A 16,565-nucleotide genomic window follows, 5' to 3' on the forward strand; every position below is an offset into this window, starting at 1 on the left:
TAAATTCGGTTTGTCTCTTTCTAGACATAGTTTGAACACATATGGACTTGTGTAAGACATTTATGGGTCCCACACCATATAATAATCAGGCATAAGAATCCATACAATAGTCAGGATCAACTCTATTCAATAGCCACAATTGCACTCTCTCATGCCAATGAACACCACGTGTGCATGCCTTGAAGCCAAAATGATACTAATCTAAAAACCACGATCCCTAAGCTGGAATTCCACTCCTCAAATTCAACACTCATTTCACCAAAAAAAAATCCAGTAGTCTCAAATCGCAAACTTCATTGGTCTCAAACCATTACCGCCATTGACAAACAAAGCATAAAGAACGAGTCCGCATTTTGTGCACCCATGGGTGCAGTAGAGCGTGAACCCACCAATAAAAATGTTTACGTTAGCATTTTGAAACTCTTATAACTTAACCGGTGTTCAACTATTAGCTAAAGAAGCTCAGGTGAACCACCCACAAAAGACAAAATCATAGAATGACTTCTTTTAAAGGATTTCATTCGAACTCTCTCTCGTTTCTTCCTCTCCTTTGAGATCTAACATAGAGAAGCATCCCGCTGGCCACTCACCACCCAGCAGCATCCATGAACATGGTAGCCACCGGCAGCAAAAAGAATTTTGACGCTAAGAATTCCACTTCTTCTTCTTCTTCTTCTTCTTCTTCAATACAACTAACCAGAAGACAAAACTCAAAATGATGTTATTTTTGCCCTGCATGAGGGGAAATATTCAAGGCAAGGAAAAGGGTCCATTTTAATGTTACACAATTTAAATAGAGTTGTAAAATCAACCACAGAAAATGGGAATTAGGAAAATGGGATGTTTCTCTGAGTTCCAGCTACCCATAGCGCCTCCAAAAGATCGAAACCACTACTAAAGGTTGAAGCACCTACCTCTGTAGAGGCAACAATAAAGGATGGCATCAAAGTTGAAATAGCGACTGAGAAGCCAGTTGAGATTGACCCACTTGCCAGCATATCCTCCACCCGAGGCTATAAAGCCTAATGAAACAACGATTCCATCACCAGATGAACTAACCCCAACTGTAGAACCTGTAGGACCACCACTGGAAAATACCCCTAATCCTATAAAACCACCGAAATCTTACCCACCACAACCTAAAACAAGTAAAAATTCAATCGATCCATCATCACAACCAACGCAAGTTGACTCTGAAACTAATCGCAGAAACTGTGATGCGGAAACTTACTATGGAGGTTGAAAGAAGAAGAATGGAAGAAGAGGAATTTCATAAGTTATAGTGAGAGTACCTTTTTTGTTTTTTTTTTTTTTTTGCTTACCGTCAGAATTCTTGTCAGTCGGTGGATTTCACATTATTAGGGCTCGAAGGAGACTAGGAAATGAAAGGGTGTTCCAATGAAATCTCCTTAAATAATTTATTCATTTTGTGCTCGGTTCATCTGGGTTCGAGCCACTAACGAACATGGACTCGTATTATTGATTGATTCACGTGTCCAGTGCACCCATGGGTTCAAAGAACATGGACTCGTATAGAACTCCGCATTGGAGTAATGGGTAACTCTCTGAATTACAAAGCTGAACTCAAGCCACATGATCAGTAACGGAAACTTCAGTTGTGATGCAGAAACTTCAGCTGCTTCCTTTGTCTAAAGCTGAACTCAAGCCACATCGGCAAGTCCAACCTCATCTTCACAAGCCCCGGGGGCATCCGTAGAATTTCACCCCCAACCTTAATTACAAGTTGCTCCGACTCTCTAAGAACATTACAACCTTAGCCGAGCTCTTTGGTTCATTAATGCTAGAGTAGCACGCAATCACATAGTCACGCTCTTAATGGCTTTGACCTTCATTGCACCCAGACATCTAGAGTCATTACAAAGAACCCACAACATGATCACTAACGGAACCTCACCTATAAATAAGGGCAATTAGGGCCAAGAGTCATAGGTAACTCTCTTACTCTCTCTCATCTTCACATCTAGTATTGATCTTGTCTCACCTTGACTTAACCATTGAAGTCCTCACCTGTACTTGCTGAATTACCCCTACTGCCATCCTTGGAAGCATAAATAAGAATGCCTATGCCGTTATTGTGATTTGCGAGAATAAGCAAAATTCACCAAACAGGTTCCACGACCAAGTTTTCTACTTTGGACTTTGAAATTTTCAAAAACCAAAACTTATCCAAACAATGCCTAAACTTAAAGAGAAGTATCGGGTTTTGGCATCCAATCAAGTTGTAATAGTGGAGGTCGGGTCTCCTGCCCACGAGAACCCTACCCACGTCTACCCACAACACACTACCCTCCTGAATTTGGAACATCTCCCCTGCATAATACTACGTAGATGATGTGATGTTCTCTATGTGTCACAATAATAAACGTGGGCAAAGTTCTCGTGGACAGAAGATTCGAACTCGTAATAATGGGTCTCAGTCTCACACCCTATATTCCAAATTTGTAATGTAAGATGTAACTTAAAGTATACTTTTCTTCATTCTAAGACTTCACATGCCCGAAACAAAATATTTTTTAGAGGAACCCACAACATAATTCTATTAATATACCAAGTATACCAACAACGCAACACGTATGACTCATTGACTCGTCCGACTCAAAATTAGATTTTTCAATATTCACTATGAATTTTTCATTGAAAAAATAGAGAAACAAAAAAAGAAAATGGAAAGCCCTGGCCTGAGTCAAGGAAGTAGGGCCCTGGCGAAGGCTTCTTGCAAAATTTTCCCATCACGAATTTTCTCCCTCTGGACTTTCCCATTTATTCTAGAAAGTGCCCCAAGATCATTGGATTGGGATCAAACAACCCCAAACCCAGAAAAGAAGGATTCCTGCCATTCAATATGTTGGGCCCACATGTTTACGTGATTGACTTGCTCTATGGAAAGTCTTGTGGGGGACCAATCACCAGTGGTTACACTTGCAATGTGTCAACGGCTGGGATCTCCGTTGTGTACTCGTATACGCTAGGACCAAACCAAATAGTGTTGCACCGTAGTCTGACAACAAGGGAACACGTTTGGAATATCCTATTCTTTGGTCCAAAATAAGCTTCTATTACTGTTTGTGTGTGTGGGACCCCAACTCAAGACATTTGCTCTCGTTTCCTTCGCTGTCAGCGGCTTCCACAGCATCATAACTCGTAAGATAGGCCGCAATATCTTAATTCGAATCTCGATATCTGATGGATATTAAAAATTAATATTTGAATTCGAATCTGATTAAATATTTGAATATTTGATTTAATTCGAATTCAATTAATTAATTATTTTAGGTTATAAAATAAATATTTTATTTTTTACATAAATATATAATTTAATTATTATATATAAAAATTATATTAAGACCTTTAAATATTTTATATATTATATAAGAATTAAATAATCGGTCAAATTTGGATATTTATCGAATCGAATCAGATCATATCCGAATTCAAATTCGAATCTGAATAGCTATTCAAATTATCCAAATTCGATTCAATTATGTCAAATCTTGAATTCGAAATCAAATTTTTGAATACCGTTGACACCCCTACTCACAAGGAAAGTCAGGAAATTATATTTGGTGAATTCACGAAGAATTGAGATCTCCTACCCACAAGAATCCTACTCACACCTACCCACATGATAGTACAGTTGTACATTGGGAACATCTCCCCATGAATGATAACATGCAAACATAGCAAATGTTCTCAATGTACAACTGTAATGAGACATGGGTAGAGTTCTTGTGGGTATGAGATCCAAGCTCAATCTCGGAAAGTCTGAAAAATACCATCATTGAACTGAGGACTCGATTTTCCTAGAGGATTTCTATGTTGGGGCGAGATGCATTGATTTAGTCGTAGAAATGGATTTGGCGCTCACAAAATTGTGCTCACACTGCTTTCACAACTCTTTTCAGTCGTGCATAGGGAACATTTCCACGTGAATAAAAAGGTAAAAGTATGGAAATGTTCTCAATGCACAACTGAATAGGGCTGTGAGAACTGAGAACAGTGTGAGCATGTACAATTTTTTGAGCACCGAATCTACCCTTAGCCCCTCACAAGATTGCCCCCACAACGTCCCACAACACATCCCCGCAGTGTATTGAGAACATCTTCCAATGATGATATCATCAATTCTGAGATTATCATCAAAAGATGTTCCCAATACACGACGGGGATGTGTTGTGGCTTGTGGGACGTTGTGGGGGGCAATCTTGTGGGGGGCTGATTTGGTCTTCTCTCAGTCATAGTGGTTGAGTACCCGTGTTCAGGAGAAACTATATTGAGTAACTTATTACTTTAGCTATGTTTATTGTGCTCGGAACATGATGATCGACTTTTTAGATTTTCACCAAATTCAACTTCTAGCATTCTTGTGTGGAGCCCAGCGTGGAATTGGTGGCTATGTCCCAAAAGCCCTCCCAAATGACCACTTAGCTTTAGTAGCTTCTCCAAAGAATGTAGAAGCCCTTCTAAACGGGTTTATCAATCTAAACTCTCAACTTGAAATTGTGTTTCTTATGAAATACACAATTGCATATAAGTATGGTCGGATGGAATTTAATAGGATTCCCCACAAATAAAAACTTTGCACACACTATGCAAGCATGGAAAATCAATGGCACATTAAGAACATCTCCCCATGAATTTAATATACATGTATAAGAGAGATTTTCAATGTATAGTTAGAAAAAGTCAGGTAGGGAGATGCTACCAACTAATGCTTCCATCACTATCCCAACAACCCATTGCAACTACACGTTGGGAACATCTCCCTTGTCATTCATTGGAGATGTTCCCAATGTACGGCTACAATGGCTGATTGGGACATTGTTGGGACCATGCCTTGGTAACTAATCCTAATCAGAAAAAGTCTGAGATATATAATTGATGTGCACAAAAGTTTTTCTTTACAAGATATTTGAATTTGAATCCAACGACTTTTAAGGCTCAGTTTGGAAGGAGTACAAATACGGATAAATACGGATATGTAGAGCACAAAACCTTGTATTTTGTATTATTTGATATGTATTTTTACTGTACATATTTATATTTATAATCTTTTCAAACTAAGCAAGAAATTGTGCATCTATTTTATAAATTAAAAAAAAAAGAAAAAGAATTGTATATCTACTTTGAGGTATGTAAAGTCTTACATCTCTGATCAAATCAGCCCCCACAATGTCCCATAGCACATCCCTGCCATGTATTGGGAACATCTCCCTATGATAATACCAGAAATGATGATGTCATCATCGGGAGATGTTCCCAATACATGGCGAGGATGTGTTGTGGGACGTTGGGGGGGGGGGGGGGGCAATCTTGTGGGGGGCTGATTTGAACTCCTTACATCTATACTATATATGAAAGTGTTGATGCAGAGTGGAAGTTTGTTTACTCAAATTACCCTCTATTTCTTTGTTCGAGAAAGGGCATAAAAGTCATTTTATTATAGCTTTAATGGCTACTAAAATACTCATTTGTCTATTTAATCCATTTCTAATTGTATGGTTGAAAGTGTAACTTCAATTATTACTTTCGACCTCATTTAATCCCCTCCTATTAAGTCCTATAATTAGGGTATTAACTCCCAATTTCTCTTATTAAACCTTATATTTAAGTTATTTGTCATTAATAAATGCTACTAATTAGATCTATGTCAACATTTTTAATAATATAAACCTATATATTTTAAAACTTTCTAAAAAACAAAATCATTCCTTGTTCAAGTGGTGGCTAAGCAATTTAACCATTTGAATCAAATTGATGAACCTATGAAGTCATAGTTAGGTAATGAAATTTTTAAAATAGAAATAAATATAGAAAGTTATAAAAATGTAGAAAAAATTAGATACATTTATGATATTTTCGTTAATCAAATTAAAAAAAAAATCAGTGTAATAAACAATAATTATTTTTATTGAAAATGAAATGCATAATTTAAAATTGGCCAAAAATGAAATTATTTTACTATTTGGCAAAGATGAATAGTTTAACTTTTTGCTCAAATGTGTTAACATTTAATGTCATAAATAAATAATAAAAATATAATAAAATACATAAAATTGCAAAAAATAACATTCAAGCAAACGTATAATATTATATAACTATCATATTAAACAAAAATTAAGTGTGACATATAAGAATTATCTTTACACAGAAAAAATAAAAATATAGAGAAAAATTGAACACATCTATAATTCTATATTTATATTACTATTAAAAATATGAATAAGATTTTGAAACTTTCTTTTGACTAAAATACTCTTTTGAATTTAGTCCCTATTTAAGTGTGAGTGTTAAACTGTAAATTGAACTATTACTTTTCATCTCATTTAATTTCCTCTATTTAAATCTTACATTTCTTTAATAAATGAACAAAAAAAAAACACCAAAAAGATAAAAATTACAAAAAGAATAATCTAGCTAAGCAAGTAGGCTTGTCAATCATACTTGAAACTTCACAACTTATACGATTATCACATATTTGGATGAGGTGTTTATATAATCATATTTGAATTGGATTTTTTAATCTATAGCTCATTAATAATAAAAAATAAAAATAAAAATAAAAAGTACATATTTATAAAAATTTTTGGATACATCATTACTATCATTATCATCATCTAGAATTTCCAAGTGCAAAGCACATTCATGCTTAGTAGTATAAAAAACCACTTGATAACGTAAATATGTAATGGCTCATCTAGTGGTAAAGAAATCAAGTAATGTAGCATATGAACTCTCCTGAGTGGAATAATAATTATTTTGTTTTTGTTTGGGCTATATATGTAATTTCTCTCAGCTTATGATGTAAATACTTTTCCTCTCCCTTTGCCAAAAAAAAAGAAAGGAAACGAAAAACTGAACCTCTTTTTTTACTTGATTTGTTGTTCGAAAAGTCTATTTTCAAATTTTCTATTCAACTATTTGTTTCCATTTTTTGCATTTGCTCTTATTTTTTCATCCAAACCTCTAAAATGCCACTAACAGGTGTATCTCAATGGTACAAACTACAAATTACTATTTTTTTTTTCGGGTTCGACTATGATACCAAAAATGCATATGATATCCAAAAAAAAATATTGCACCAATCAACCCACATTTCTTTTATGTTTTCCATTATTATACTGAAAAGACATGATATCAACCAATCAATTGGTATCATAAATATGTTAATCAATAAGGTGGTATTTCTTCAAATTCATGGGTGGGTTTTTATTTGTCAATATACTCTTCCATAACTATGTCTTTCTAGCCTCATAGATTCTTTCCTAATTTTATCTTTACTATATATAAAAGTGTGGAAGTAGTGTGAAACTTTTTTTGGACTAGCATTACCCTCTATTTCTTTGTTTAAGAAAGCATATGAAAGTCATTTTATTATAGCATTGATGCCATGTTTGATGGCTAATAAAATGGCAACATTTGTTTATTTAATCCATCTCTAATTATAAGGGTTGAAAATGTAATTTCAATTATTACTTTTCACCTTATTTAATCCCCTCTCATTAATTCTTACACTTAAGGTATTAAATCTCATTTTCTCTTATTAAATCATATATTTTTAAGTTATTCTTCACTAATAAATGCTATTAATTAGATCTATGTCAATATTTTTAACAATATAAATCCATATATTTTAAAACTAACTCAAAAACAAAATCATTATTCATTCAAATAGTGGCTAAGCAATTAAACCATCTGAATCAAAATGATCATCCAATGCAGTCATAGTTAGGTAATAATTTTTTTTAAATAGAAATAAATATATAAAATTACAAAAAAAATGTAGAAAAAATTAGACACACTTATGATATTTTTATGAATCAAATTAAAAAAAATAAGTGTAATCAACAAGAATTATTTTTATTGATAATGAAAATGAAATACATATTTAGAATTGACCAAAAATAAAATATAAAAATTAATATAAAATAGTTTAACTTTTGGGTTAAATGTGTTAACCTTTAATGTCAGAAATAAATAATAAAAATCAATAAAATATAAATATACAAAAATGAAAAAAAAAGAACATAAATTTTACAAAATTAGAATTCAAGTACATGTATAATATCATATATTTATCATATTAAACAAAAAGTAAGTGTGACATATCATAATTATTTTTATACACAAAAATACAAAACAAATTATAGAAAAAAATGAACACATCTATAAATCTATATTTACACTATTGTTAAAAATATGAATAATATTATAAAACTTTCTTTTAACTAAAATCAAGGTCTTAAAAGTCGATCCGAAAATGAAGCTGCTTTGGTTTCTAGTTCCCGGTTCAATGGTTCAAATGTCTCTAGTTTGAGTGAGTCAACCCACTAGAGTATAAAATATAATGTAACTTTTTATTTTGACCATTAGATTATGATTAGTTTAAAGTCCACTATATACATATATATACATTATTATGAGAGGGGAGTGTGAGACTTTGAGAAGGAGGTTGTTGGTTAAAGTTGAGAAGTGAGAAAAAAGATAAAGAAGAAGAAGAAACTGTCGGTGGCGGATATCTCTATGTTCATCATCATCGCCACAATAACACCATTTGTCCTCTTCTTACATTTTTTGATCTCACTAAATCAAAATTCTGGATCGTTTGCTTCATTGGTGTATCTCAGATTTCTAATATAAGATCACTGTTTAATCTCTCATCTATTGCATTGACTTTTTTATTTTTTTCATTGGAGTTGCAATTTTTTTGTTGTTACAATTTAAAAAGAATCACAAAAATGAGAAAACTCAAAATCGAAATGGAAAAAATTAAAAAACCTAACGAATTTTGGCAATTGGAAATAATTGAACAAAATTATGAGATATGGAAGTTTCTTTCTTCAATTTTTTTTATTTCCTATATTTTAAAATAAATAAATAATTTGGAATTAGTTTGAAAGCAACTCGAGAACCATTAACCAAGTCAAACATTTTAATGGTTAAACCATCCAGGTTAGTAGTTGTCTGACCATTTCAATGGTTTTTTGTAAAATGGTGGTTCAAGGCCAAAACAGAACCAGTGACCTGATCGGTTCCAGGGCCAAATGGTTCAATCGTTCGATCTGGTTTAGTTTTTAAAACAATGACTAAAATACCCATTTTTTAATTTATCTCATATTTAATTGTAAGGATTAAATTGTAAATTGAACTACTACTTTTCACATCATTTAATTTCCTCTATTAAAATCTTACACTTTTTTATGAATGAACAAAAGAAAAAAAAGGTACACCAAAAAGATAAAACACTACAAAAATAAGAGTTTAACCAAGCAGGTAGGTCTATCAATGATACTAGAAACATCACAATTCAATCTAATTATCACCTATTTGGATGAGATGTTTATGTAGTCATATTTGGATTTTGCAATCAGCATCTAATTAATAATAAAAAATAAAAATAAAATAGTAAAAACCACATAAAATTTATAGAAAATTTTGGATATATTATTACCATAATTATCATCATCTAGAATTGTCACATGAAAAACATGTGCACACTTACTAGTTTGAAACAGATAAGCAAAAAAATTTAAAAAGAGTAATGATGAGGGCATATTTGGCCCTCCAGTAAAATTGTGACACGTGGCACCTCGTGACGACTAGGAAAACACCAAGCCAACAAACTTACGAAGTTGGTGACCCACCCGGGCACCTGTCTGGCTGGCCTGGCACGACCTGCGCGCGGCCTGACACGCGCCTGCGCGGCCTGACGCGCGCCTGCACGGCACGCACGAACTGCACGGCACGCGCGCGGCCTGCGCGAACTGCGCGCGGCCTACGCGAACTGCGTGTGGCCTGCGCGACCTGGCCGACCTGGACCAGCCTAGCGCATGATCCGGCCAAGGCGCCAACTTGACGACCCGATCTAGACACTGACCCGCCGACTGACAGGCGCCAGCTTGACGACCTGATCTAGGCACTGTCCCGCCGACTGACACAGGCGTCGACCTGACGACCTGGCCTAAACACTGACCCCCCGACTGACGCAGGCACCCCTCTGACAACCCGGCCCAGGCGTCGACCTCCTGACACAAGCGCCAGCCTGACGACCTCGAGGGGTTCACCACCATACCCCGGTTCTGACTGGATGCGATGAGCCTTACCGTTTGGAGGCTTTTCACCCACCTAACCCGCGAAGACTCCGGTATATAAAGACCTCACCCCTCAAAGGGGAAGGGGAGGGAAGGAAAGGGAAGTAACCCTGCTCTCTAGCTCTCTCATATTATCTTCAAAGCTCTCTACGACAAGAGTGCTAACTTAAGCATCGGAGAGCCCCCACCGGGAAAGTACCCTCGGGACCTCTGATTCAGTTCTCGCAGGTCCTTCAGCTCCCGCCGCCTACGAAGAGGAGGAAAAGATGCAGTTCTCGGAGGTCCCTCAACTCCTGCCACCTACAAGGAGGAAGAGATGGAGTTCTCGGAGGTCCCTCAACTCCCGCCACCTACAAGGAGGAAAAGATGGAGTTCTCGGAGGTCCCTTAGCTCCCGCCACCTACAAAGAGGAGGAAAAGATGGAGTTCTCGCAGGTCTCTCAGCTCCCGCCACCTACAAAGAAGAGGAAAAGATGAAGTTCTCGCAGGTCCCTCATCTCCCGCAGCCTACAAAGGAAAGAAGACCGCCTCATGCTGAGGGCAGTCGGATTGCGCCGCACGAGGGAGCTCAACATTCTCTAAGGCATCGACCGCCTAGTAGGGAGTTTGCCCCCAGGCAGTTCACCACCAAGGCAGTTCGCCCCCAGGCAGTTCACCACCAAGGCAGTTCGCCCCCAGGCAGTTCACCACCAAGGCAGTTCACCCCTAGGGAGTTCGCCACCAGGGAGTTCGCCCCCAGGCAGTTCACCCCCAGGTAGTTCGCCACCAGGGAGTTCGCCCCCAGGCAGTTCGCCCCCAGGCAATTCGCCACCAAGGCAGTTCGCCCCAAGGCAGTTTGTCCCCAGGCAGTTCACCACCAGGGAGTTAGCCTCCGAGGCAGTTCGCCCCCAGGCAGTTCGCCACCAGGGAGTTCGCCACCAGGCAGTTCGCCCCCAGGCAGTTCGCCACCAAGGCAGTTCGCCCCCAGGCAGTTCGCCACCAAGGCAGTTCGCCACCAAGTAGCTCATCACTAAGGTACGCCACCACCGGGTCGAATAACGAGGTACTTTGCCAAAAAAATTTACATCACAAAACATTGGTACATGGCCGAAAACGGTTGCATCAATTGGCGCCGTCTGTGGGAACCCGCTACAAAAAGCTAAGTTCTCATCCTACCAAAGCTAAGTTATCATCTTGCCAAAACTAAGTCCTCACTTTTTAGAAATTGAAGCTATTGCTTTATAGTTTACATTTTTTATGAACTCAGAGACTATGCAGGGAGCTAACGGACTAAGTAGCTCTACCAACCTTACTTTCAATTCAGATAATGCCACATCAGTCCTCTCCGCAAGGTCCCCCCTACAAAGATGAGCTCTTCGTGGCTTCCGCGGAAGTTGGCGGCGAACTGACTACATAGGCGCCCTTACCGGTCGAGCCTTCCAAGGCTCCCGTGTGAGCTGGCAACCTAAAGTTAGTGGTGTTGCCCCCGAAGGTCGAGCCCCTAGTAGCCTCTTGTAGGAGTAGGTGACCGGCATTACAAAGCTGATGCAGGCCAAGCCTACGGGCCACCTCACTACTTAAGACTCGGTTGCCTCTCCGGCACGGGCAAAAGTCAAAAAAGAGTAGACTACGAGTGGCTCCCAAAAGCCTACGGGCCACATTACTGCTTAAGACCCGGTCACCTCTCCGGCACGGGCAAAAGTAAAAAAAAGAGTAGACTACGAGTCACTCCCAAAAGCCTACGGGCCACATTACTGCTTAAGACCCGGTCGCCTCTCCGGCATGGGCAAAAGTCAAAAAAGAGTAGACTACAAGTCACTCCCAAAAGCCTACGGGCCACATTACTGCTTAAGACCCGGTCACCTCTCCGGCACGGGCAAAAGTAAAAAAAGAGAGTAGACTACGAGTTGCTTCCAAAAGCCTACGGGCCACATTACTGCTTAAGACCCGATCACCTCTCCGGCACGGGCAAAAGTAAAAAAAGAGAGTAGACTACGAGTTGCTCCCAAAAGCCTACGGGCCACATTACTGCTTAAGACACGGTCACCTCTCCGGCACGGGCAAAAGTAAAAAAAGAGAGTAGGCTACGAGTTGCTCCCAAAAGCCTACGGGCCACATTATTGCTTAAGACCTGGTCGCCTCTCCGACACGGGCAAAAGTAAAAAAAGAGTAGACTACGAGTCGCTCCCAAAAGCCTACGGGCCACATTACTGCTTAAGACTCGGTTGCCTCTCCGGCACGGGCAAAAGTCAAAAAAGAGTAGACTACGAGTCGCTCCCAAAAGCCTACGGGCCACATTACCGCTTAAGACTCGGTCACCTCTCTGGCACGGGCAAAGTCAAAAAAGAATAGACTACAAGTCGCTCCCAAATCCTACGGGCCATACAAGTAATTGGATCAGCACTTACTAGCTCATCGACTTACGGGCCAAAAGAAATCTACTCCCTTCGCTAAGTTACTATCAGCTCGGGAGTGGGGGGCTATTGATGAGGGCAGATTTGGCCCTCCAGTAAAATTGTGACACGTGGCACCTCGTGACGACTAGGAAAACACCCAGCCAACAAACTTACGAAGTTGGTGACCCACCCAGGCACCTGTCTGGCCGGCCTGGCGCGACCTGCGCGCGGCCTGACACACGCCTGCGCGACCTGCGCGCGGCCTGACGCGCGCCTGCGCGGCGTGCACGAACTGCACGGCGCAGCGCGGGGCCTAGCGCGCGGCCTGCGCGACCTGGCTGACCTGGACCAACCTAGCGCATGATCCGGCCAAGGCGCCAGCTTGACGACCTGATCTAGACACTGACCCACCGACTGGCAGGCGCCAGCTTGACAACCTGATCTAGGCACTGTCCCACCGACTGACACAGACGCCGACCTGACGACCTGGCCTAAACACTGACCTGCCGACTGACGCAGGCACCCCTCTGACAACCCGGCCCAGGCGTCGACCTGGCCGCCTGACACAAGCACCAGCCTGACGACCTCGAGGGGTTCACCACCGTACCCCGGTTCTGACCGGATGCGACGAGTCTTACCGTTTGGAGGCTTTTCACCCACCTAACCCGCGAAGACTCCGGTATATAAAGACCTCACCCCTCAAAGGGGAAGGGGAGGGAAAGGAAAGGGAAGTAACCCTGCTCTCTAGCTCTCTCATATTATCTTCAAAGCTCTCTACGACAAGAGTGCTAACTTAAGCATCGGAGAGCCCCCACCGGGAAAGTACCCCGGGGACCTCTGATTCAGTTCTCGCAGGTCCTTCAGCTCCCGCCGCCTACGAAGAGGAGGAAAAGATGCAGTTCTCGGAGGTCCCTCAACTCCCGCCACCTACAAGGAGGAAGATATGGAGATCTCGGAGGTCCCTCAACTCCCGCCACCTACAAGGAGGAAAAATGGAGTTCTCGGAGGTCCCTTAGATCCCGCCACCTACAAAGAGGAGGAAAAGATGGAGTTCTCGCAGGTCTCTCAGCTCCCGCCACCTACAAAGAGGAGGAAAAGATGAAGTTCTCGCAGGTCCCTCATCTTCCGTAGCCTACAAAGGAAAGAAGACCGCCTCATGCTGAGGGCAGTTAGATTGCACCGCACGAGGGAGCTCAACATTCTCTAAGGCATCGACCGCCTAGTAGGGAGTTCGCCCCCAGGCAGTTCGCCACCAAGGCAGTTCGCCACCAAGGCAGTTCGCCCCCAGGCAGTTCGCCACCAGGGAGTTCGCCCCCAGGCAGTTCGCCTCCAGGCAGTTCGCCACCAAGGCAGTTCACCCCCAGGCAATTCACCACCAAGGCAGTTCGCCCCCAGGCAGTTCTCCACCAAGGCAGTTTGCCCCCAGGCAGTTCGCCCCCAGGCAGTTCGCCACCAGGGAGTTTGCCCCCAAGCAGTTCACCCCCAGGCAGTTCACCACCAGGGAGTTAGCCTCCGAGGTAGTTCGCCCCCAGGCAGTTCGCCACCAGGGAGTTCGCCACCAGGCAGTTCGCCCCTAGGCAGTTCGCCATCAAGGCAGTTCGCCCCCAGGCAGTTCACCACCAAGTAGCTCGTCACTAAGGTACGCCACCACCGGGTCGAATAACGAGGTACTTTGCCAAAAAATTTTACATCACAAAACATTGGTACGTGGCCGAAAACGGTTACATCAAGTAAGATAACAAATGTACTTTGGGATGGAGTTCGTATTATAGCGCATTTGAGAAGGCTTCAACTTTGACTGAGTTGATTTCACTAAGTAGCTTTCAAAAGCTAATATGTGCTTATTTGAGAGGGCTTTCACATAGTGGCTTCTAGAGTTGCAAGGTATGCCTTACACAAAAAGCCAAAAAATAGGCTTCCATGAGCTAAGGAATCAACTTTCCAATAAAGCTATTTTTAGTAGCCTCTCAGAAACAACTCAACTAATGTAGTTCAATAAACATTAATGCACTCCCAAACTAGTTTCACAAGAAAGTCGGTTACTAGGCTGAATGAGCATGTTGTAGCTTTTCAGATTTTTCTCCAAATGTAGCTTCTAGGCTTTCCATATGGGTCCACCTTGCAAAGCCATAAGTTGCAATGTAAAATCCCTCCCAAATGGGCACTTAGAGCCTATATGGGAAGGCTTCTGCATTGGTTGAGTTGTGTTGATCGAACCTGATGAGGGGTGATTTGGCCTGACCTAGTAAGCAGCTGACACGTGGACATGACCTGGTGACTGGACGTATGACTCGGCATCCTCGACCACTTCGACATGTTGGGCCACCTCAGGTACCTCAGTCACCTCGGATAGCATCGAGGTCCGGGTATTTCAGAGGGCCAAGCCTGCCTAAGCGACATGTAGCAGAACTCTAGAAGCTTCTCAGCTGCCTTTGAACCTTTCGAGATCACACTACGCAACCGTAGGCCTTATCCTCACCCCGCTCGAATCGTATGGACACAATAAGCTTTATCTTCTAGCACGTTATCCACCTTCCAAAGCAGAATGGACCCCTACAGCCCCGACCGAAGATCTCGGGAGTGCTTCGTGAGACTCACGGTAGCCCAGCTATATAAGAGCATTAACTCTTGAAAACCTAGGTACGCGCGATACAATGCATTCTAGATCTCAAGTTTACTTACTTTCAGCCCGCTACTCATATCCAGTACTGACTTAAGTGTCGGAGCGACCTTGTTGGGTTAACCACCCCAGGTTCTCTGATCCATCTGTCTTGCAGTTCGACTAATTTACTTCATAACCGACGTCTGAGCTACCTTCCATCTAGAAGCATCCAAATCGCGCATCAGAACCTCTTTGGAAAAGCTGCATGAGATAGCTTCACCAGAAAGCGGACTTTGCAGTTGATCTAAACATAATTCTAGCTTTTCAATTTTTTTTTAACAAACACAACTTCATGGTGTTCCAAGTTTCTCAACTCATGGAATACCAAAAGTCGCTACATGTAATCCCTCTGCCGTTTTTCGATATTTGGGTAAGGTGCTTACCAAGAAAGTCCTAAGCAAAAATTGGACGAGTAACTTTGGTGCCAGTGTTCATACGTGTTTTCACTTACCCAAGTAAAGAGAGAAGCGGAAGAGGATAAATATTCTCAATGAGTGGTAAACAATTTTTACCCACCTTCCAAATGAGTATCGGTTACCCGAAAAAGTTGCTTCCTATGGGACCCATTATAGTAGCACGAGAACCGAGGAAGTTGGTCAATTACCCTATTGACCAATTTACCCCCTCCTGTGAGATACAAACAAATGAGTGGGTAAACAATTTTTACCCACCCTCCAAATTACCCAAAAAATTTGCTTCCTATGGAACCCACTATAGCAACATGAAAATACTAGGAAGTTGGTCAATTACCTGGTTAACCAATTTATCCCCGCAAGATACCAACAAACAAATGGGGCCTTAGTAGTTTCTTTAAAGTGGATTAGCCAACATAGCTTAAGTAAAGTTAAAGCCCTCCTAAAATGGAATTTGTTGTTGATTGACAGAATGCAACATTCATGCAAATCCATTACTAGCAATGTGAACTGGTTAGGTTTTGGGACAAGTTTGCGTCAACCCTAACCTAACCCTCTAATATCCCCACCCATAGCCTTCACATTTTGAAAATTTAATTCCATTAATTTAAGTTGAATTTTGATTTATATCTAGGGTCTAAGTAGGGGTAAGCATAGGTTAGTTTGGCTTGGTTCCATGGAAGAACCTAGAACCTACCCTGTAGGAATTGGTTCTAGGTTTTTGGAACTGAAACATGCCTTGTAAAAGTCGGTTCCAAGTTCTATTCATGGAACCTATTCTTTCTTTATTCCCCCCCCCCCCCTAAAAAAAGACATGTTTTTTTAAAACTTGATTTTCAATAAATATAATATATATAACTTAAAACTTATATTTTCTTTATTGATTAAATTGGGTAATTTAATATGCAGATTATCATTATATGGTTCAAAACTTATAATTTAAATTTAAATTTTGTAAACATTACCTTTTACATTACTTATTGTACACATTCAAATATTAAAATGAA

At 40.6% G+C, this 16,565-nt stretch overlaps 1 long non-coding RNA gene across 1 annotated transcript; it reads right to left on the reverse strand.

Annotated features, from left to right (window-relative positions):
- Positions 1-274: 274 nt before the first annotated feature.
- On the reverse strand, positions 275-1,244 carry LOC148843680 (uncharacterized). The gene is made up of 2 exons (XR_016103830.1): positions 915-1,244; positions 275-692 (listed from the first exon to the last, which is right to left on the reverse strand). It is a non-coding gene; the product is annotated as an uncharacterized LOC148843680 (long non-coding RNA).
- Between the last annotated feature and the right edge of the window lie 15,321 nt (positions 1,245-16,565).

Source organism: Nelumbo lutea, chromosome 8 (genome assembly GCF_056320005.1).
Source record: "Nelumbo lutea isolate HS-2025 chromosome 8, American lotus-T2T, whole genome shotgun sequence".
Classification (NCBI taxonomy): Eukaryota; Viridiplantae; Streptophyta; class Magnoliopsida; order Proteales; family Nelumbonaceae; genus Nelumbo; species Nelumbo lutea.